Raw genomic sequence first — 23,707 nt, 5'->3', positions numbered from 1 at the left:
TATGCAAAAGTGACCTCACAGATGTAATTGCATTAAACTCTTGATACAAAGAAATTATCCTGGATTATCTAGATGAACCCTAAATACAATCAGAGTATCCTTGTAAGAGGGAAGGAGAGAAAGATTTGACGTCAGAAGAAGGTGATGTGACCACGGAAACAGAGAAAGATTTGAAGATATTACACTGCTGGCTTTGAAGATGGAAACTGGGGCTATGAGCCAAGGAATGCAAGGAAAGCAACTAAAAAGCTGGAAAATGCAAGGAAACACTTGCCCCTAGAGTTCAGAGACAGCAGAGCTTGCTAGCACTTTGATTTGGGCTCAGTGTTACTCATTTCAGACAACTGCCTCCAGAACTATAAAACACATTCTGCTGTTTTAAGCCACCAAACTTGGGGTGAGTTGTTATAGCAGTCATAGCAAATTAACACCCTGTGCTTCATTGATTTCTCCCTCTAATCTAATAGGTAACTAATAAATTAAGCGTTCAAGCATGCTGTTATTTATGCCATTAAAAAAATATTCACTTAATCTCATAAATGACCCTGTTATGGATCAAATGTGTCCCCCCAAAATTCATATGTTGAAATCTTACCCCCCTCAATGTGACTGGTATTAGGAGGTAGGGCCCTTGGGAACTAATTAGAATCAAATGAGGTTATGAAGGGGGAGCCCTCATGAATAGGATTAGTGTCCTTATAAGAGTAAAGAGAGAGCTTGCTTCTCCACTCTGCTCTCCGCTATTTGAGGATGTAAGATGTCGTCAGTCTGTAACCCAGAAGAGAGCTCTCACCAGAACCCAAGCATGCTTACAACCAGATCTAGGATTTCAAGCCTCCAGGACTGTGAGAAATAAATTTCTGTTGTTTATAAGCCACCCAATCTATGGTACTTTGTTACAGTAGTCCAAACAACTAAGACAGACTCTATCACTCCATATCTCTAACTCCTTTTTTTTTTTTTAAGATTTTTTAATTTATTTATTCGACAGAGATAGAGACAGCCAGCGAGAGAGGGAACACAAGCAGGGGGAGTGGGTGAGGAAGAAGCAGGCTCATAGAGGAAGAGCCTGATGTGGGGCTCGATCCCATAACGCCGGGATCACGCCCTGAGCCGAAGGCAGACGCTCAACCGCTGTGCCACCCAGGCGCCCCTCTAACTCCTTTTTTTAAATTCTTTTTAAAAAAATTTTTTTATTATGTTATGTTAGTTCTCTGTTTCCTTTTATGTAGAAGCTGAAAGTTGTCTTTATTTGCCTTCTCTACTCCCTTGCTTCCAGTCTCTCCTTAACTTCATCACACTTGATCATTCTCTTATTAAACTGCTTATCAAGGGAAAAAACCTCCACTTGTTAAATCCATCCTCATCCTACTCGAAGGTCTACATGGTTGATTATTCCCTCCTTTTGAAACACTTTCTTCACTTGACTTAGACATCACCCTCTCCTCATTTTTCTCCTACCTCACTGGCCATTCCTTAGCCACTATTTCCAGCTCCTCCACTGATTTCTGACTTTACAGTGTTGGACCGAACCAAGTCTCATCTCTCTTCTATTTATACTCACTCATGGTGGTCTAACCCATTCCTGTGGCTTTACATATTATTTAATTACTCCCATATTTTTACCTCAAGCTCTGATCTCTGGGTTCAAGATATGTTCATCTGAACACTTAACAGACTTCTCAAACTAAATAGTTCCAAAACAGAACTCTTCATTCTTCCATATCCCCATATCTGCTCCTCTCTATTTTACTAAATAGTACCTACCTCATCACAAGGCAAAATCCTACAGGTCACCTTTGTTTCCCCTCTTAAACTCATACCCCTTGTATGACCTATCAGCAAATTCTTTCAGTTTTACTTAAATTTGGCCAATTATCTGAAAAGGCATCCACACTTAAGCTAAATACTGATGACTAAATACTGAACCCTTCCAATTGCATCCAACCTAATCTAAGCCCCATGATTATCGCAGGAGTATGCCTTTCTTCTTATCCCCACTTTTTGCCTATTTCCATAGTCACCAGAACCATCTTTTATAAATGCAAATCAGATTATTTCTATATACTGGCCAAAATATTTCAATGGTTTTCTTTAATATTTAGATTCTACAACTTACAAGTCCTACATTCTATGGTCTTCCTACCCCTCCACATTCATTTCTTATGATATTCTTTGTTTGCTATGCTGCAGCTATGCTGGCCTTCTTTCTGTATCTTTAATGCAAGTTCATATTTTCCTCAGGGCTACTGAACTCCTGCTACTTACGCCTGGAATTTTTTTTCCCCAAATGGTTGCATGACTTTTCTCTTCTCCCATGTGTTTGCTTATGATCTGCCTACCCCATTAGAATACAAACTCCTTAAAAGTAAGGAGTTTTTTCCTATATAAGTTACTTATTTATGCCCAGATTCTAGATCAACGTCTGTTGCATAGGAGGTGCTCAATATATATACTCATGAATTAAGGAAAGAACTAGACTCAAATGCTGTCAATACTCTCTCTATGAAGGATTTGTTTTACTATTTTTCTTCTTTGTGCCAACCAACCAACTCTACTTTTCTGATCCAGAGCTGAGAGCCTTTCATTTCACAGCTTCTTCCATCAAAGAAATATTATCCAGTTGGGTATTTCTATGTCCAAAAAATCCCAGAGAAGGAACTTAAGAGAGAACTTTTACATTATTAAAATAAATGGAGTATACAATGCTGTGAATTCCCTGTGAAATTTCTGTGTTAGATTGCTCTTTAAGGTTCCTACTTAAAAACTGAAAGCAAAACAAAACGAAACAAAACAGAAAGGGGCCTGCCATTGAACTTACCTCAAATGAAGAAATGTAATTATGATTGGACACAACTGCTGCCAATTATAGCCTCCCAAAGAGAGGCCTGGAAAAAGGTTAGGAAGAGTCCCCCTCTTTGAAACAGATCCTGTACCCTCTATTATTCTTCCAAAAAAAGTCAACATTGGCTCAGGCTTCTGAAAAAAAGTCTTTGTCTCTCAACCAAAGGCCAGAACTAAGAAGTTAAAAACTAACATGATAAAATATTAAGTCCCTTTTGGGTACAGGATTAAAACAAAAACAAAAACAGAAATCCCTATAGTTTCCACGTGTCTGTTTTTCTAAAACTACTGTCCCTGTGATTTTTTTTTTTGCTTTAATTTTTAGAGCAGTTTTAGATTCACAGAAAAATTGAACAGAAGGGACAGAGATTTCACATATAGTCTGGTCACCATATACACACACCCTCTCCTACTTTCAAAATTTCAATTTGTTACAATCAATGAGCTTACACTGACACATCATTATCACCCAAAGTCCATAATTTACATTACGGTTCACTCTTAGTGTTAACATGTTTTATTAATTTAAACAAATGTATAATGATACTTACCTACCCCTATAGTATCATAGAGTATTTCATTGCACTAAAAATCCCCTGTGCTCTGCTCATTCATCCTTTCCTCCCCTCTAACCTCTGGCAATCAATGATTCTTCTATTGTCTCCACAGTTTTGCCTTTTTCCAGAATGTCATGTAGTTGGGATCATACAGTTTGCTCCTACTCTGATTATCTTCTTTCACTCAGTAATATGCATTTAAGTTACCTCCTTGTCTTGTCATGGCTATATAGCTCATTTCATTTTAGTGCTAAGAATATTCAATTGTCTAGATATACCACAGTTTATTTATCCATTCATCTACTGAAGGAAGGACATTTTGGTTATTTCCAAGTTTTGACAACAATGAACAAGCTGCTATAAATATCCATGTGCAGGTTTTTATGTGTATATAAGTTTTCAAATCCTTTGGGCAAATACCAAGGAGTGTGATGGTGGAATCTTTTGCTAAGAGTATTTTTAGTTTTATAAGAAACTGCCAAACTGGGTGGCTCAGTTGGCTAAGCATCAGACTCTTGATTTTGGCTCAGGTCATGATATCGGGGTCATGAGACTGAGCCTCAGGCTGAGCTCCACACTCAACATGGAGTCTGCTTGAGATTCTCTCTCTCCCTCTCCCTTAACCTCCCCCCACTCATGTTCAATCTCCAAAAATAAATAATAAATAAATATAAATAAAATCTAGGGGGAAAAAAAGGAAATTGCAGACTGTCTTCCAAAGTGGATATACCATTTTGCATTTCCACTAGAAAAGAATGAGAGTTCTTTTTGCTCCACATATCTGCCAGCATTTGACATTCTTAGTGCTCAGGATTTGAGCCATTCCAATGTGTTTAGTCGTATCTCATTATTGTTTTAATTTGAAATTTTTTCATGTCCTATGATGCTGAGCATCTTTTCATATGCTTTCTTGCCATTTGGATATCTTTTCTTTTGTGTGTTGTCTGTTCAGGTCTCCTCTTAATTTATTTTTTAAAGACTTATTATTCTGAGAGACAGCGAGAGAGCATGCATGGGGGAGAGGTGGAGGGGGATGGAGAGGCAGAGTATCCTCAAGTAGACTCCAAGCTGAGTGCAGAGCCCAAAGTGGGGCTCCAGCCCATGAGCCTGATCATGACCTGAGCCAAAACCTAGAGTTGGGCGCTCAACTGATGGAGCCATCCAGGCACCCTTTTCTTTATTTAAAGATTTTTATTTTAACAAAACAAATCATCATTAAAATTGCACTGGATGTTTCATTTAAAGGCTGTCTATAAATACTGATTATAATACTATAAGCAACAGAAGAAAAAAACAATATGGATTATCGTCATTTAAATTTTTAATTTCAGAATTTGTAACTGTCAAAAATATTTTAGGCAATATATTAGGTCAGACTTAAGTTGGTGGAATTATTTATCTGATCATTAGCTTTAGCAAGGCTCCCATTACTTCATTCTACTTATTTCTTTTTAAAATTTATGTAGCATCTTTGCAGAAAAACAATTTATAGATATTTTAGAACTTTACTGAATATACCATGTCATTCATTTTAACACATCTTTGGGCTCTAACTTTTTAGTGAAATCAAATCTCAGAAGGAAATAAGATTAGCCCAAAGAATAATCACACCAAATTTTGGCACATGCCTAATATAAACCAATTACAGGTAAGGTTTAGAAATATCAGTTTTTCTATCTCTAAACAGAGAGAAAATTGGTGTTTCTCTAAGCCTATGTAATATATCTGGTAAGTAATCTCATACTATAGGTGTTTTCTTGGTAAGACATACTGGATCATAAGAGAGGTTATGTCTTTCTCCCAGAGAAAGAAATGTTCTGTGTTGAAAGTCTGTCTAAAACATATTTTGTAGTCTGTGGCTTAAGGCTAAGGTACAGACAGATCATAATGAAAGCCAAATACCTAGATGTGTACAAATTAGCTGACAAATTTAACACAAAGAGCCCAAAAGTAAATAAATTAAGCATTCTTTATCTATTTATGAGTATCCAGACACTTATTACACAATGTACAATATCATTTATAAGTTAATTATTTTCTTAAAGCATCACAGAACTTATACCAATAGCCTCATTTACATAAAAAATTCATTTGAGGTTTGCTAGTTAAAAGTATCTTAAAACTGGGGCGCCTGGGTGGCTCAGTCATTAAGCGTCTGCCTTCAGCTCAGGGCGTGATCCCGGCATCCTGGGATCGAGCCCCGCATCTGGCTCCTCTGCTGGGAGCCGGCTTCTTCCTCTCCCGCTCCCCCTGCTTGTGTTCCCTCCCTCGCTGGCTGTCTCCCTCTGTCAAATAAATTAATAAAATCTTTTAAAAAAAAGTATCTTAAAACTGTTTTTTATAGCTTTAAGAATCATATTTCCTAATTTATAAATCAACTTCTTATTAGGCTCATTGGAGAGATTTCTTCTCCTTTGGGGTCCTGTATTCACTTGTCACAGCCTTAGTAGTATTTAAATGTTCATCTGTTTTTGCTATGTTTATGATTTCTTCCTCTTGCTCCTCCTCCTTCTCCTCCGCCTTCCCCTATTTCTCCTCCTCTTCCTCCTCCTCCTCCTCCTTCTTCTTCTTTTGGTTTATTTTTTAATTATGACACTGCCTCACAGGGTGAAAATCTTTTCTCAGTCACATACAAATTTTTCACTGCCAGGATGTAGAGAAGTACACTTTTGTTTATTATCAGAACAAATAAATGTAGAGACCCAAAAAAAAAATCTGTCATAGCTATTAGAGAAACAGTTGAATTCACATGTTCTGCTTTCAGTAGGAAAGGAGTTTATAACCACGCTAAGCAGCTGTTCAGTTCAGGCTACTATAACTGAATACCACAGACTGGGTGACTTAAACAACAAATACTTATTTCTCATGATTTGGAAGGCTAGGAAGTCTAAGATCAGGGTTATTAGGTTCTGGTGAAGTCCAAGATTAGCTGGTTAGGTTCTGGTGAAGGCCTGCTTCCTGATTTACAGGCGTCTCTCTTCTTATTGTAATATCACATGATAGAGAACAGAGAGAGGAGAGTGAGCTTCTGTGTCTCTTATTCTAAGGGTACTAGTCCCATTCTGAGGACACCACTCTCATTATCTAATTGCTTCCCAAGACCCTACCTCCTAATAACCTCATACTGCAAGTTAAGATTTAAACATATAAAATTTAAGTGAACACACTTTGTCCATAGCAGTGGCTTTCTTATAATCTCAGAAGTCCTCTTACATAACTAAATTATTATTCAGAATTGACATGGGTCTTTTGTGATTTATGGATCATTAATGAAAAAATTTAATAGGTTAGAAACATACTCAAAACTTGACATTGTGAAACCAAATTCTTCTGGACATTAAACATAAAACTCTGCTAAATGTAACATTACCATTTACTGAGTCACTACTCTATTCCAATCATTTTTCATACGTTATGTCATTTAATCCTCAAAACAACTAGAGGTTTGCATTTTTACTCCTATTTTGCCAAAAAGGAAACTAAGTTATATTACATAATTTAGCCAACATCTTTCAGCTAGATGGCCAAGATAATATTTGAATTCAATTCTGTTCAACTCCAAAATGAAACATTTTTCCATTTCATTGCATACATTCAAATATATCTTTATAGCAAAGGGATGAAAACCACATAATTGGACTTGAAAATACCCACAATGTTATTCCAAGTGATTTGACACATTTCAGTTTAGGTATGTTGAAGTTTTTCACAGAAGATTTTGACTGTTTAAATGTTAAGAGCACAGTGTCGTGTTAATCTTCACATAGTTCACTCAAGTAATCACTATACAATAAAAAATAATAATAAAAACCCTGCATTTTGATTGACATTCATTATAAGGAGATCAGCAGAATCGTTTACCCAGAAAGCCATCCAATGTAAATATGTAGAGAAAATACATGAAATGATAATAAGATGTACATTTACCATGTAAAATCCTTACAGAATACACCATATATGTTAAGAAAATATAGAGATTCCCCTTCATGCAGTTCCCAAGTATACTTCCACTAAATTTGTACTATACATTTGGAGCACCACAGAATTCTAGGCTGTAGCAGAAATTATTCAACTCCTTTTTTTTCTCTGCATACATATCCCTGGAGTCATCTTTTGGATTTCCTATCACTGTGTCCATTATTTTTGAAACTCACAGTCACCAATTAAATGCAAGAAATTTGTGCCCGTATCCGTATATCTTAGGACTAGGAAGCTGAAGTGAACAAGAATGGAGACAGAGAAAAATGGCTCTCTTGGCCACCTGACGTTATTCAAGCATCGAAAGCAATTGTGATTTGGTTTTGTTATCCTTTTTGTTATCATATTCTGCTTGAAATGCTCTCCTACCACCCCATTTTTAACCTATTTAATACATTCTTACTTATTCTTTAAGACCTGGTCAGAAAATTACTTCTTCTATAATACTTTCTCTGATTCTAAGTAGTAGCCATAAAGTTATTTGTGTTAACATAGTACTTTGTGTGGTACTCAATTATAGCACTTACCACATGATTGCGTATAAGATTGTTTCTCCCATGATACTGAAGTGTTTGGAAGAGTGCCTTACACAGACATAGACATACCTTAATAATTTAATGGCTGATAAAAAGAAGACTGACTAAACAAGTTATTCTCCCTATTCCAACTCCTGAAATATGTTTAAAGTCTGTGAGCTTCTCAGGCTGCTCACAGAGGTGGTAGCTTTGTAAACTATGAGCCACTCAGGAATCTACTAAGGAGAAATACCCCTGATGGGCAAAACAGGGCCATCCTAAGACTCTCACTCTCTGTAGAGAGTTTTCCAAAGGCTCTGACTCAACTCAGGCCAAAGAAAGCCACAAACATATTTTCACAAGCAAGGACCTCAAAATAAAGGTTCTCAAAAAAGTTGAATTTACTTAGAGTTCTAGTCTAAGATGGTGATAAAGGAAGATCCTGAACTCATGTCCTCCATGAACATACCAAATCTACATCTACTTATAAAGGAAGTTCTCCTAAAGAACTGAGGACTGATCAACAAAAGATAGAGTGACCATATGGAGTATGGCAAGAGAGATGAAGACATGATAATGAAGGGAACCCCCACTCCTATTGTTGTGAACTTCAGTGGGAGGATTAATGAGCAGATCTGTCTGCTCTGGGACACAGGGGAAAAAAAAGCTGAAGTTAAAAAAAGCAATGAGCATATAAGAGAGCCAACCCTAGAACTCCACCCAACAGCAGTAGAGCTGTTGGAACTCTCTCTAGGTCAGAGGGGCTGGCGAACACCACAGTTCATTTCCCCTCCACCTTGATAGCATGAACAAGAGAATTATCTGGGTACTGCAGCCAGCCTAGCACCTCAGCAAGTCCCATGTCCCAAATTAACCCCAGCTGTCACATCAAGACAGCTCCAGCACAGCACATACCAGGACATCCTTGGTTAGCATTCATTATAGCTCCAGCTGTCATACCAAGGTGACATAGGCACAAAGTACCTTGGAATATTCCAGGCCCAAACCACATCAGCACCAGATAACTTGCTAGGATACCCCTAGCACACAGAGCTCTGGGACCTCCTGGCTCATGCCTGATTCAGCTACAGCCAACCCACAAGGATGCTCCCTGCACGGAGCACCCTGGGAACCCCTGACCCATGGCCACCTCAGTTTTGGCTGCTCCACCAAGGCACCCTGTGTAAGCAACCAAGAATGTCCCATTCCACACCCATTTTGGCTTCACAGGTCCTGCTAGGGTGCTTTCTGCACAGAGAGCCCTGGGACCACACCAGCCCAAGACAACTTCAGCTATAGCCATCCTACAAGGGCAACCCCAGCAGGAAGTGTCCTGGAACACCCAACACATGCCAGCCACAGCTCTAGCCGGCCAGCCTAAGTCACCAGGCACACACAGTCTACACAGGGAACAACCATACACAGACCATTCCTTTAAGTTTAGAAAAAGTAGCTCTTCCACGTAATTCATACAAACAACACAAAAAGTCAAGCAAACTGCAAAGACAGAGGAATATGCTACGAATGAAAGAACAAGACAAAACCTCAGAAAAAGAACAAAACAAAACAGAGATAAGCAATATGCCTAATAAAGAGTTTAAAGTAATGATCATAAAGATACTCACTGGAAAGGAGAGAAGAGTGGAAAAGTTAAATGAGAACTTCAACAGAAATATAAAAAAAAAAATAAAAACAAACCATTCGGAGTAGAAGAATACAATTGCAATGAAAAATACACTAGAGGGACTAAACACCAGTTGATGCAGAACAAATCAGTGATCCGGAAGACGGGGAAATGGAAAGCACCCAAGCTGAACAGGGAAAAAAAAAGGAATTTTAAGAATTGAGGATAAGTTAAGAGATGTCTCGGACAGGGGCTCCTGGGTGGCACAGCGGTTAAGCGTCTGCCTTTGGCTCAGGGCGTGATCCCGGCGTTATGGGATCGAGCCCCACATCAGGCTCTTCCTCTATGAGCCTGCTTCTTCCTCTCCCACTCCCCCTGCTTGTGTTCCCTCTCTCGCTGGCTGTCTCTATCTCTGTCGAATAAATAAATAAAATATTTAAAAAAAAAAAAAGAGATGTCTCGGACAACATCAAGCAAACATTCACATTATAGGGATCCCAGAAAGAAAAGAGAGAAAGGAGCAGAAAACTTATTTGAAGAAATAATAGCTGAAAACTTCCCTAACCTGGGGAAGGAAACAGATATCCAGGTTCAGGACGTACAAAGAGTTCCAACCAAGATAAACCCAAAGAGGTCCACGTCAGGACACACAATAATTAAAATGTCAAAGGTTAAAGATAAAGAGACAAATTTTTAAAGCAGCAACAGAGAAGCTAAAAGTTAAGTTTAGGAGAAACCCCATAAGGCTATCAGCTGATTTGTCAGCAGAACCTATAGGACAGAAGCAAGTAGCATGATATAGCTAAAGAGCTGAAAAGAAAAAATTCTAAAACCACAAATGGATTCTACACAGCAAGGTTATCATTTAGAATTGAAGAAGAGAAAAAGAGTTTCCCAGAAAAAAAAAGTTCATCACCACTAAACCAGACTCACAAGAAATTTTACATGGCCTTTAAGTAGAAAAGACCATAATTAGATGTAAGAAAATTATAAACAAAAGATGTAAAAAATAACAACATATACATAAAAAAACAGAGAGGAGTAAAAGGAAGTTCTTTTAGAATGTGTTCAGACTTAAGTCACCATCAACTCAATACAGACTGATATATATTCAGGATGAACCTCATAGTAATCACAAAACCAAAACCTATATAGATACACAAAAAATAGAAAACAAACATAACACTACAGAAAATCTTCAATCACAAGGAAAGAGAGAAAGGGAAGAAGAAAGGAATAGAGAATTACCAAAGCAGCCAAAAAACAAGAACAAAATGGCAGTAAGTACATACCTATCCATAATTATTTTAAATGTAAGTAGTCCAAATCTCTAATCAAAAGATATAGGATGGACAAATGGATAAAAAGCAAGACCATCTGTATGTTGCCTACAAGAAACTCACTCCAGACCTAAAGACACATACAGACTAAAAGTTAAAAAATGGAAAGATATTCCATGGAAAGGGAAGAAATAAAAAAACACTAGGATAGCAATACCTGTATCAGACAAAAATCGACCAAAACAAAAGCTAATAAGAAACAAAGAAGGGCATTATGCAATAATAACCCAATGAAAGGATAAACCAATTATAAATATTACACACCTAATTACATAAAGCAAATATTAACAGACATAAAGAGAGAAATTGATGGTAATACAACAGTAGTAGGGTACTTTAACACCCAACTTACTTCAATGCATAGATCATCCAGGCATAAAATCAATTAAAAAAAACAGTGTCTTTCGGGGCGCCTGGGTGGCACAGCAGTTAAGCGTCTGCCTTCGGCTCAGAGCGTGATCCCAGCGTTATGGGATCGAGTCCCACATCAGGCTCCTCTGCTATGAGCCTGCTTCTTCCTCTGCCACTCCCCCTGCTTGTGTTCCCTCTCTCGCCGGCTGTCTCTATCTCTGTCAAATAAATAAATAAAATCTTTAAAAAAAATAACAGTGTCTTTGAATGAAATATTAGAATACATGGACATAATAGATATATACAGAACATTTTATTTAAAAAAAAAAACAGATACACATTCTCTTCAGGCGTACCTGGTATATTCTCTTGGATAGATCACATGTCGGTCCACAAAACAAGTCTCAATAGTTAAGATTATTGAAATCATATCACACATCTTTCTGACCACAATAGTTTGAAATTAGAAATGAATCACAAGAAAAAAGCTGGATAAGTCACAAACACATGGAGGCTAAACAACATACTACTAAACATCCAATGGGTCAATGAAGAAATCAAAGAGTAAATCAAAAAATTCATAGAGACAAACACAAATGAAAACACAACAGTCCAAAATCTTTGGGACACAATGAATGCAGTTCTAAGAGGGAAATGTGTAGCAATACAGGTCTACCTCAAGAAACAAAAATCTCAAATAAACAATCTAACCTTACACCTAAATGAACTAGAAAAAGAAGAACAAAACCCAAGGTTACTAGAAGAAAGGAAATAATAAGGATCAGAGTAGAAGTAAATGAAATAGAGTCTAAAACAAAATAGAAAAGATCAATGAAACCAAGAAATGTTTCTTTGAAAAGATAAATAAAATTGATAAACCTTTAGTCAGACTCTTAAATAAATAAATCAAATCTGAAATGAAAGAGGAAAAGCAACAACTAATCACAGAAATATAAAGAATTATAAGAGAATACTATGAAAAGGTATATGCCAAGAAATTGGACAACCTATAAGAAATGCATAAATTCCTAGGAAGATACAATCTTCCAAAACTGAACAGAAAATCTGAACAAATTACTAGTAATGAAACTGAATCAGTAATCAAAAAATCCCAACAAATGAAAATCCAAAACTAGATAGATTCACAGTGAATTCTATTAAACACTTAAAGAAAAGTTAAGACCTATTCTCCTCAAAGTATTTCAAAAACTAGAAGAGAAAGGAAAGCTTCCAAACATAGTCCATGAGGCCAGCTTTACCCTGATATCAAAACCAAAGACACTACTAAAAAAGAAAACTACAGACTAATATCCCTGTTGAACATAGATGCAAATTCCTCAACAAAATATCACCAAACTGCGTTCAACAATACATTAAAAGGATCATTCACCAGTCAGATGGAACTTATTCCAGGGATACAAGGACTGTTCATTACTCACAAATCAATCAACATGATAAACCATATTAATAAAATGAAGGGTAAAAATCATATGGTCATCTCAATAGATACAGAAAAAGCATTTGACAAAATTCAATATCAATCCATGATAAAAAAAAAAAAAGTGGGTTTAGAAGGAACATACCTCAATATAATAAAGGCCATCTATGGAAAACTCACAGGTAATATCATACCCAATGGTGAAAAACTGTTCCTGATCTTTCTCTAAGATCAGGAACAAGATAAGAATGTCCACTCTCACCATTTTAGTCAACAGAGTACTGAAGTCCTAGCCACAGCAATCAAACAAGAAAATGAGATAAAAGACATCCAAATTGGAAAGGAAAAGTTAAAACCATCACTCTTGGTGCCTGGGTGGCTCAGTCAGTTAAGTGTCTGCCTTTGGCTCAGGTCATGACCCCAAGGTCCTGGGATTGGGCCCTGCATCAGGCTCCCTGCTTAGTGGGGAGTCTGCTTCTCCCTCTTCCTCTCCCCTGCTTGTGCTCATTCTCTCTCTCTTTCTCTCTTTCTCAAATAAATAAGTAAAATCTTTTTAAAAACTCTATTAGATGTAATAAATGAATTCTACTGAAGTTGCAGTTGCAGGATACAAAATTAATATAGAGAAATTGGTTTTGTTTCTATGCCCTAATCACTAAGTAGCAGAAAGAGAAATTAAGAAAACAATTCCATCTATAATTACACCAAAAAGAATGAAATACCTAGGAATAAACTTAACCAAGGAAGTCGAAGACTCATATTCTGAAAACTAAAGCACCGATGAAAGAGATTGAAGATGACACAAACAAATGGAAAAATACTCCAAGCTCATGGATTGGAAGAATTGGTATTATTAAAATAGCCCTACTACACAAAGCAATCTATGGATTCAATGCAATCCCTATCAAAATACCAACAACATTTTTCACAGCGATGAAATAAATAATACAAAAATTTCTATGGAACCACAAAAGACCCCAAATAGCAACAGCAGTCTTGAGAAAGAACACAGTTGGAGTTATAACAATCTCAGATTTCAAGCTATACTACAAAGCTGTTATAATCAAAAGAGTATGGATACTGGCACAAAAACAGACACACAGATCAATGGAACAAAATGGCCCAGAAACAAACCCACATTTATACAGTCAATTAATCTATGACAGTAAAGGAGGCAAAAATACAGGATGGGGAAAAGATAGTCTCTTCAATAAATGGTGCTGGGAAAAGTGGAAAGCTATACAGAAGAATGAAACTGGACCACCTTTTAACACCATACATAAAAATGAACTAAAACCAGAATAAATATCTAAATGTAAGACCTGAAACCATGAAATTCCTAGAAGAAAACATAGGTAGTAGTTTATTTGACATTAGCCTTAGCAATATTTTTTCTAAATATATCTCCTCAAGCAAGGGAAACAAAAGCAAAAATACACCAAAATAAAAACTTTTACACAGTGAAGGAAATCATCAACAAAACAATAAGGTAACATACTGATTAGAATATATTTACAAATGACATTATCTGATAAGGTGTTAATATCCAAAATGTATAAAGAACTCATACAACTCAACACCAAAGAAGCCAGCTGATTGAAAAATGGGCAAAGAAACTGAATAAACATTTTTCCAAAGAAGACATACAAATGGCCAAAAAACTACATGAAAAGATGTTCAACATCACTAAAGATCAAGAAAACGTAAATTGAAATAACAACGTGCTATCACCTTACACCTGTCAAAATGGCTAGAATAAAACAGACAAGAAATAATAAGTGTTGGCAATGATGCAGAGAAAAAGGTATCCTCATGCATTGTTGATAAGAATGCAAACTGTTGCAGCCACTGTGGAAAATACTATGGAGGTTCCTCAAAGAATTAAAAACAGAAATACCATAAGATCTAGTAATTCTGTTACTGCATATCTGCCCAAAGAAAACAGAAACACTACTTTGAAAAGATATATGTAACCCTATATTTATTGTAGCATTATTTAAAATTGCCAAAATATGGAAGCAATACAAGTGTCCATAAGAATAAAGATGTGGTATATATCTATATACATATAAGAATATTAGTCAGCCATAAAAGAGGTTGAGATCTTGCTCTTTGTGCAAGATGGATAAACCTAGAGAGTATTATGCTAAGTGAAATAATAGGAAGATCAGTAGGAGAAGGAAGGGAACAATGAAGGGGGGGGTAAACAGAAGGGGGAATGAACCATGAGAGACTGTGGACTCTGGGAAAAAAACTGAGGGTTTCAGAGGGGAGGGGGGTGGAGGATTGGGATAGGCCGGTGATGGGTATTAAGGAGGGCACATATTGCATGGTGCACTGGGTGTTATATGCAAATAATGAATCATGGAACATTGCATCAAAAACTGGGGATGCACTGTATGGTGACTAATATAACAAAATAAAAATTATTAATAAAAAAAGAAATAAGTCAGACAGAGAAAGACAAATACCATATGATTTCAATTATATGTGAAATCTAAAAAACAAAACAACAAACAAACAAAAAGCAGAAATAGACCCATAAATACAGGGAATAAACTAATGGTTGCCTGAGGGAGGAAAGTTGTACAGATGGGCAAAATTGGTGGAGGGGAGGGGGAGATACAGGCTTACAATTATGTAATGAATAAGTAACAGGGATAAAAGGTACAGCATAGGGAATACAGTCAATGGTATAATAGCATATGGTGACACATGATAGCTATACTTGGGGTCAGCATAGCATAACATATAGACTTGTCAAATCACTATATTATACTCCTGAAACTAATGTAACATTGTGTGTCAACTATACTTCAATTAAAAAAAAGAAATAGACAAATTTAATTTTGGATTCAAGTGTGATGAATAAGTTATATTATCAAATTAAACAACTGTGTGCAAAAGCTGTAAGAATAGTTTTAAGAAGACGCTTATTGTTGTTACGGGTTGTGTTCCCCCCTCTCCAAAATATATTGAAGTCCTAATCCCCAGTATGTCAGAAAGTGACCCTATCTGGAAATAGGTTCATTGAAGATTAGTTAAAATGATGTCATGCTCTAGAAGGGTGAGCCCTTAATCCACTATGACTGGCACATTTGTAAGAGAAGAGAACATCTTGCAAACACAGACATGCACAGAGAAAAAACAATGTGAAAACACAGAGTAACAGAGAACCATGCACCTGGAGTGACGTTTCTACAAGCCAAGGAATACCAAGGATCGCCAGAAAACACTAGACGCTAGAAGAGGAAGCTGTCAGAGAGAGTATTGCCATACTCACATCTTGATTTTGGACTTCTAGCTTCCAGAACTGTCAGACAATAAATTTGTTGTTTTAAGCCACTTCAAAAACAAATATTGTTTTAGATGTTACATAAGCAAAAACACTTGAGTGGCACTACTTCACGTATGAGATACGTGCCCTAGGAATAAAATGAGAGCACTAGTGTCAATCTATATTATTAGATATTATCAAAATGGAATTTATTGCTCACAGGTCAAACTAACCCTAAACCCTTCTGACACCCTAACATTTTATCCAGAACCTCTCAGAGGTTCTAATGATTTGTACTCTGCCTTACAGACAGACTACTGTTCAGAGGACTCATGGGGACTTGAGTGGTGGTAGCACTATGAGGTCTATAATCAATATACAAGAAATGTGAACTAATTCCTTTTGCTCTTCCCACAGCAAACGTGGAATGTTCAAAAATGAGAGAAAAGGAGGTGTCTGGAAATTTTCTACAAAGGAGCAGGGCCCCTCAAGCCGACATTAATGAAAAGAAAATGAAATCATACTGGCTTCCAGGGCATCATTCTCATGGACACTGCTACTGATATGCCTGGACATGTGCCATGTTTGGGGGTTGAGGTCTTATGGAGGCTAAACAGCAGAGGAACTCCATTCTCTCATAAACATGTTTTATCCATAAGATGCATTCTCTACTTACATGGTTGACAACGTCAGGCTGAAGCAAATCACTGAGAGATGAACAGTGAAATGACCAGTCTTCCCTCTTTGCAGTTCATTAAATGAGGCACAGTTGGGAGTCTTCACATCTTTAACCTATTAAGTCTCTCCATATTGGGTTGAGTCACACTTGATCTTAAAATCAAAATGTTAACCCTGTTAAATTTAATCTAGGTCATGCCACAGTGGATGACATTCAACATGTTTTCTCTGTCATGTTCTCTTTGCTCCACATTATTGCCTGCTTTTGTTATGCTGTTTCTTATACCATAACTCTTAGGGAGGTACAAGGTTCACCTTTGTCCTTTACTCCAATTAAGAATGTAGTCAGACATAGGGGAATCCATGAATCATTTCCATGACTCAACTATTTACACTATTCTAGCTTCCTCTCTACATTTATTTTCCCCTAGAAAGTTCCTGATCTAAAATTTCTAGAAAAGAAAAATAATAATAGAAGCAGACAGTGATATCTACACTAATAGAACTTCCTGCAAAAATGTTCTACTCTGCTAAGTCCAAAGTAGAAATCACTAACAAAATACAGCTTTTGAGCACTTAAAGTGTGGCCAGTGTCACTGAAGAATTTCTTTTTTTTACTTGTAATGAAATTTAAATACTGACTACTATAAGAGAGGCTACTCAACTGGATAAAACAGACTTATAGTGTTCTACAGCGTTACACCTTAGACTTATATAGTGCTTGCCATGCGCCATGCACTGTTTTAAGAACTTTACAAACACTAATACACTCAATCTTCCAATGACCCTGTAAGGTAAGTAATATTATTCCCTTTCATCTCACTGAAAACGAAATTGAAACACGAAAGGTTCAGTAACTAGCAGAAGATACCATAGCCAACAAGTAGCAGAGATAGGATTTGGACCTTGTACACTGCTTCCAGAGTCTATATTTGTATCCATAAGCTACCTTATCAGGAAAAAATTTAAAAAGTGACAGAAATAATATCTATTTTAATAGTGTCCATTTTCTCCTTCATCTGCCACATTTTCTGATCTAATTTTCAAGGCTTAATGTATAAGCAAACTTCAATCAAAATGGTTCATGAATGACTTATTTTCCTCTTCCACTGCAGAGTTCATGTTAGGTAATCATAAAGTTCCTTTCTTTGGAAAACAGAAGGCATTGTCACACTCTGCAATGGGTCTGAGGAATAGGTCAAGATAATAGAACTATTCTGTAATGACCTCCTTCTACCAGTTTTGAAGCATCAAAAATTCAGAGACTCTCTAAAGCAAGGTTATTTGTTTTTTAAATTATTCCAAATTGGAACTAAATTTTGCTTACTGATTCTTGACAAAGGAAGTCAATATTCATTTCTCATGTTTGCCAACTTGGAAGCAATTAGTAGGAAGGAAGGAAAGTCCTCTAACACTTTTCAGTTATACACATGTAAAGCTGCCTTAAAATCCTTCAGGAGCTCATCAGGGGTCACCTACAGGCAAAATATTTGTCAGAAAGATCTCTCTCTTTTTTTAAATTCATTTGAGGGAGAGAGACAGAGAGAGAGCACAAGCAGGGGAAAGAGTCAGGAGAGGGAGAAACAGATTCCCCGTTGAGCAGGGAGCCCGATGTGGGCTCAATCCCAGGACCTCAGGATCATGACCTGAGCCAAAGGCAGACGCTCAACCCACTGAGGCACCCAGCCACCCCAGAAACATCTTTTTTTATTTAAACAATTAAACTGCTTGGTAAAATGACTGCATCGTAGTTTTGTAGGTTAATATTCATTCACAGAAATCCGCATTTACTTTATTCATTTGAGAAATTAAGGTAAAATTCCATTTGGTTTCAACCAACATCTATAAATGCAAATATCTTTCCTCTTAAAAATCTACCTTGACCCTATCCAATCAAAATCACCATTTAACTAGATGCATGCCCTAAATTCATTTTTAACTTATATCTATTGTAAAAACTTGAGGGGTATATTTGGAGAGCAAGTAACAATTTATTATAGCAATAAGAGTACCAACTCATTATTTAGCTCTGATTATGTGCCAATGCTGTGCTGCACTTTGTTAAGCACTTGTATTTTACCGCAGTTAATATTTAGAACAACCTGTGAAGTTGGCATTTTCATCTACATTTTATAGATGAGAGAACTAAACCTCAGAGGTAAACTTGCTTTAAGTTACGCAGGGAGTAGGTAAAGAAATAGCTGTAGCTTGTACTGTAATCTAGATTAGCTTCCAAATTTCATACCTAAGCAGCACAAATTTTTTCAGAATCAAAACTAGAAGTTTCTTTATTTAATTGAAATAGCATAAACGGAAAACTATGACATTAGAAATATTGTTTTCTTCTGCTACAACTTCTGGTTTTTTCACTTGGTATTTTCTTTAATTTATTCACACTCTGCACTACTCCAAGAATTAAGGTACTTTATATGGGTGAAGATAACACAAGATAAAATAAATCAAAATATGGTGAAAGGAAAATAAAAAACAAGAAAAAGAACATAAACCAGGCCACAAATTGTACTCAAAGATTCCTAGCAGCCACATGCGGAAAGAAAACCTCATCAGTTCACACACGCATTTCACAATGTCTATGAGATAAACAGTTATTTCAGTACTAAAACCACATAAGAACCTCTTGGTGGACTCAAAAAAGCACTATGTGAATATGACAGATAAAGCCTCTGGCCAAATCCTTACATGGATAGTGTGATTATTTTCCTAGGGCTCTTTTTCATCTGTTTCTCTCTCTCCATGCATGAACAAAAGCCAAAGAAAAGAGCACTAAATTCAATTCTGCAGTAGGGCCAAAGTAATGTCTTGATGTGTCCTCACTCAGTATTGCACAAATATTACTGTTATTATGCCTTCCATTTCCTGTTTCCATGCCAGGGTTGAGCACTGTGCTAGGGGTGCGTGTGCTGCTTATCACGGACAACCTTAGGCTGTGAGACATCTTCTCCCATGTGCGTGCCACATATTCCGAGCTAGAGGGTAAGCTCTTTGAAGGCAGCAATCATGTCTTCTAACTCTGATTTTCCCACACAGTTTTCACATAGTTATTACTCAATAAATCTTTGCTAACTGACAGATATAAAAGTTATTCCCAAACTGTGGCACATGTAACATAGAAGTACATGAGAGGATTTAACATGACACATAGATAGAGCATTAAATAACATTAAGTCAGTTTTAAAAATATAAACTCCCCCCTTCCCAAATCTCTTTAATGCTTTTGGTATCCCATTTGTAAAGGTGATTGGTTATCAACTTATAGATCCTCTTTTTCAGTTTATCAACACTATCACTTTCCAACACAGTTGTTCTCTGTATATTAGCTGTTATACTTTAAACCAAACTAGATGATATTTAAGGTGATACAGAACAATGATATATAAAAGATCACTAATTTCTACTACATCTTCCTTCATAAACACAATTGCTTTATAAACAGTGCTCTCATTTTACTTTCCAAAAATAAGATAATGAGTCAAAAGCTATAGGCGCTGGTAAACAATTACCTGAACTCAGTGGAAAGAGACTGACAGCAGTTCTTTCTAGGACCACCTGGTGCTAACAAACTTTTAGGGAGCCAAGAAGCATCACAGTGAAGACCATTCAGCTCTTCTTTTTGCCCAGAAACAAGGAATGTATGCACTTAATGCCATCCCTCACCGCAGCCAGATGAAGATAGCTCACTGATCCTATTCGAATCATCTCCATGAGAAATCATCTCCACTGAAGAGTAACAGAGGACCAAAGTTAGATAGCTCCCTTTCATTCTTCTCTTGTTGCCTCAACCTAATCTACTTCCTGTCATGATTGAGCAATTTCAATTTCATCTGATGTATGCTATACTAGAACAGAAAGAAATTGCTCAATTGGAGAGATCAGCTTGCTGTTATTATTGCTACCCTTGGAGCACAAAAAAAGTCTAATGTAAATGCACAGCTCAGAAACTTAACCATAGTTGTATAAAAACTTTAAAAGGCCTAAGTCTTTATATCTATCCCCAGATATGCATCAAGATTTAAGAAGTACAGCCTTGCACGGGACTGGAGGAGATAATGCTAAGCGAAATAAGTCAAGCAGAGAAAGACAATTATCATATGGTTCCACTCATTTATGGAACATAAAAAGTAGGAAGATCGGTAGGAGAAGAAAGGGAAGAAGAAAGGGTGGGGGGGTAAACAGAAGGGGGAATGAACCATCGGAGACTATGGACTCTGGGAAACAAACTGAGGCCTTCAGAGGGGAGGGGGGTGGGGGAATGGGATAGGCCGGTGATGGGTATTAAGGAGGGCACGTATTGCATGGTGCACTGGGTGTTATATGCAAGTAATGAATCAAGGAACTTTAAATCAAAAACTAGGGATATACTGTATGGTGACTAACATAACGTAATAAAAAATTATTATAAAAAAAAAAAGAAGTACAGCCTTGCAGAAATCATACAAGGTCAGAGGACACTGTAGTGGTTATGTTGCTTTCCAGTTACTCCATTAATAGCTACTGAGAATACAGGAAGGCATGTAACCCAAAATGATATTCTTGCCAAGTACTCCTAGCCACTGTACTCACAGCTGGTTAAAGATAACCTCTCTAGGGGGGCAGCTGGCTGGCTCGATTAGTAGAGCTTATGACTCTTGATCTCAAAGTTGTGAGTTCAAGCCCCATGTTGGACAAGAATCCTGGTTTACAACAACAGCAACAACAACAAAAAGATAACCTGTCTGGAACCTCCCTAAGCATAGTAAACCATAAAAAAAAAAAATTACAAAATACTATGCAGTTAGAAAGTGACTGGGAATTCTATGTTGAAAATGTCAGAAAATCATTAGAAAGTTTTAAAAACAATGTCTCTTCATCCTGTATCTATTCTCTAGGTTTGGAGTCAGGTATGGAGAGAGGCATGAAGGGCAAGAATGTGTATTATAGCATTTAGTTTGAGTCAGTGTAAGCACGTGAAAAGTTACATAATAAAATTCTACCTGAAAACTTCCATGAGATAGAATCACTTCAGCTAGGTTTTACATTCCCTTGATCATCACAGCTCAGAGTCTATGAAATCATTTCCATTCAGCCACTCACTCAGGCATTCAATCTACAAATTCTTCAGTGAAACGCTACTGCTAAAATCTTTAAGCCTTGAAATCAAACCATTGAATTTATATCCGAGCCAGACAATTACCAACCACGAGTTCTTAGGCTATGTAACCTCTCTCTCCCTCTCTTTCCTCATCTATAAATTGAGGATAATCATAGTACACTTATTACCAAGATGTTATGAAAATAAAAAGAGATATATAAATTCTTAGCAAGTACTGTCCACAGAGTTAAATGCTCAACATATATTGGTCATTTTTATTCCACAAATACATACTGAGCAGTTTCTAGATCTAATGCACTATGAGCTAGCTATAAGATAATCCAGAGGTGAAAAAGCACAAAATTTTTCATCAGAAAGTCTGGAATCTAATTTTTTAAAAAAAGATATGGAAAAAAACAAAAAATTGTAACAGCAGGCTGACCATAGTTGGTGTTGTTTTTTAAAATACAAGAAAGTTATATATCAAGAGAAAGGATTACTTCCAGAAAGAGAGATCATAGAAAGACTTCTGAATAAATTCCCTCATTAGCAGAGACATGAAAGATGAATAAGATCTGTAAATCTATAGTTTAGCATCTGGGGTGAAGCATTCTAAGTACAATATATATCATGAGGTCTTCCAAGTGAGGAAAGTGAACCTAGACTAGAGAAGACCTTGAATGCCCAGCTAAGAAGTATGAAATGTACTTGTGTCCAATAAAAACACATTGAAAGCTTTTGAATAGAAGAGGGAGAGGATGAGAACTATATTTTAGGAAGATGAATGGAACAGTAGAACCTTGAACACAGCGTAATGAAAAGACCAGCCATTGGCTATCATCTTTGTACCTTTGAGAGGTGTCCCAACTAGGATCTCTTAAAGCTTCCAGCTTATCAATCGAGCATGAAAAAAAGTTATGTCAAGATTTTCATGTTAGTAAGAGGTGTCTCTTCCTTATTTAGACCATTTGATAGTGACCAGTTTCTGACATGAATAAGGGGTGCCCATACAGTTGTAGCTGCACTGTTAGTCACAGAGAAGCTGAAGACAGAAATAGGTGCAAGGAACAAGCAAGGTAGGTAAAGACAAATGTCTAGGAAAAACATAATAATTAGCTAACCAAAGAACCCAAATTAGAATTCTCTATTACTTTCTCTCTAGTGGTAGTTACTAAACTTTGAATGTCACAGATAACACTGAGATTCTAATGCAATCTACAAAAAAGTATACACTTAAGATTGTTAGGGAGAATTACAATCTCCCATGAATGTTTAGCATTCATGCTTAGTATGAATGATTGCCATCTTCATGTCCATTGACCCAAGGTTAAGATTAACTATTGTAAAAAAAAAAAAAAAAAAAAAAAAAAAGGGTTTTCCGCAGCACCGCGGGCGGGGTCTGGCAGGCGGTGGCGCTGGCTGCGCGGGGATCGGCTGAAGCGGCTCGGGCGGCCGAGGGCTCTGTGCGGTGAGGTTGCGGCCTGCCGGACCATCCTGAGCGGAGCGTGCGGCTAGCTCGCCTCAGCGCTGCGGGGTCCACGCGTACCGCCTTTCGCGGTCGCCCGGAGGTGCCTGCACGCGTCAGGGTCACGGCGGTCCGCGGCCAAGAGCGAGAGCAACGAGAACCCGCCCCGCGCCTTCGACCTGGCGCTGCTCGAGTTCCTGGTGTGCCTGCTCTCCAAGAAGCCGCTCAGATATGAAGCATCGACAAATGAGTTGATTAATGAAGAGCTGGGAATAGCCTATCCAATTATTGATGGGATTCCTAATATGATACCGCAGGCAGCTAGGATGACACATCAAAATAAGAAGCAAGGAGAAATGGAGCAGCACTAGATCATAATTAAAAACAGCAACACACAAACTGGGGACTTCAGAGGGGAGGGGGTGGGGGAAGGGGATGGACTGGTGGTGGGTAGTAAGGAGGGCACGTTGCATGGTGCACTGGGTGTTATAAGCAACTAATGAAGCATNGTTATACGCAACTAATGAAGCATCAAACTTTACATCAGAATC

At 37.3% G+C, this 23,707-nt stretch overlaps 1 pseudogene; it reads left to right on the top strand.

The window, feature by feature from the left end:
- The first annotated feature begins 757 nt into the window (after positions 1-757).
- Positions 758-23,554, top strand: LOC100480918 (annotated as a pseudogene).
- Positions 23,555-23,707: the final 153 nt, after the last annotated feature.

Source organism: Ailuropoda melanoleuca, chromosome 5 (genome assembly GCF_002007445.2).
Source record: "Ailuropoda melanoleuca isolate Jingjing chromosome 5, ASM200744v2, whole genome shotgun sequence".
In the NCBI taxonomy this organism is placed as follows: Eukaryota; Metazoa; Chordata; class Mammalia; order Carnivora; family Ursidae; genus Ailuropoda; species Ailuropoda melanoleuca.
Note: the sequence above shows the minus strand (reverse complement) of the source record. Positions and strands in the feature narration are given on the sequence as shown.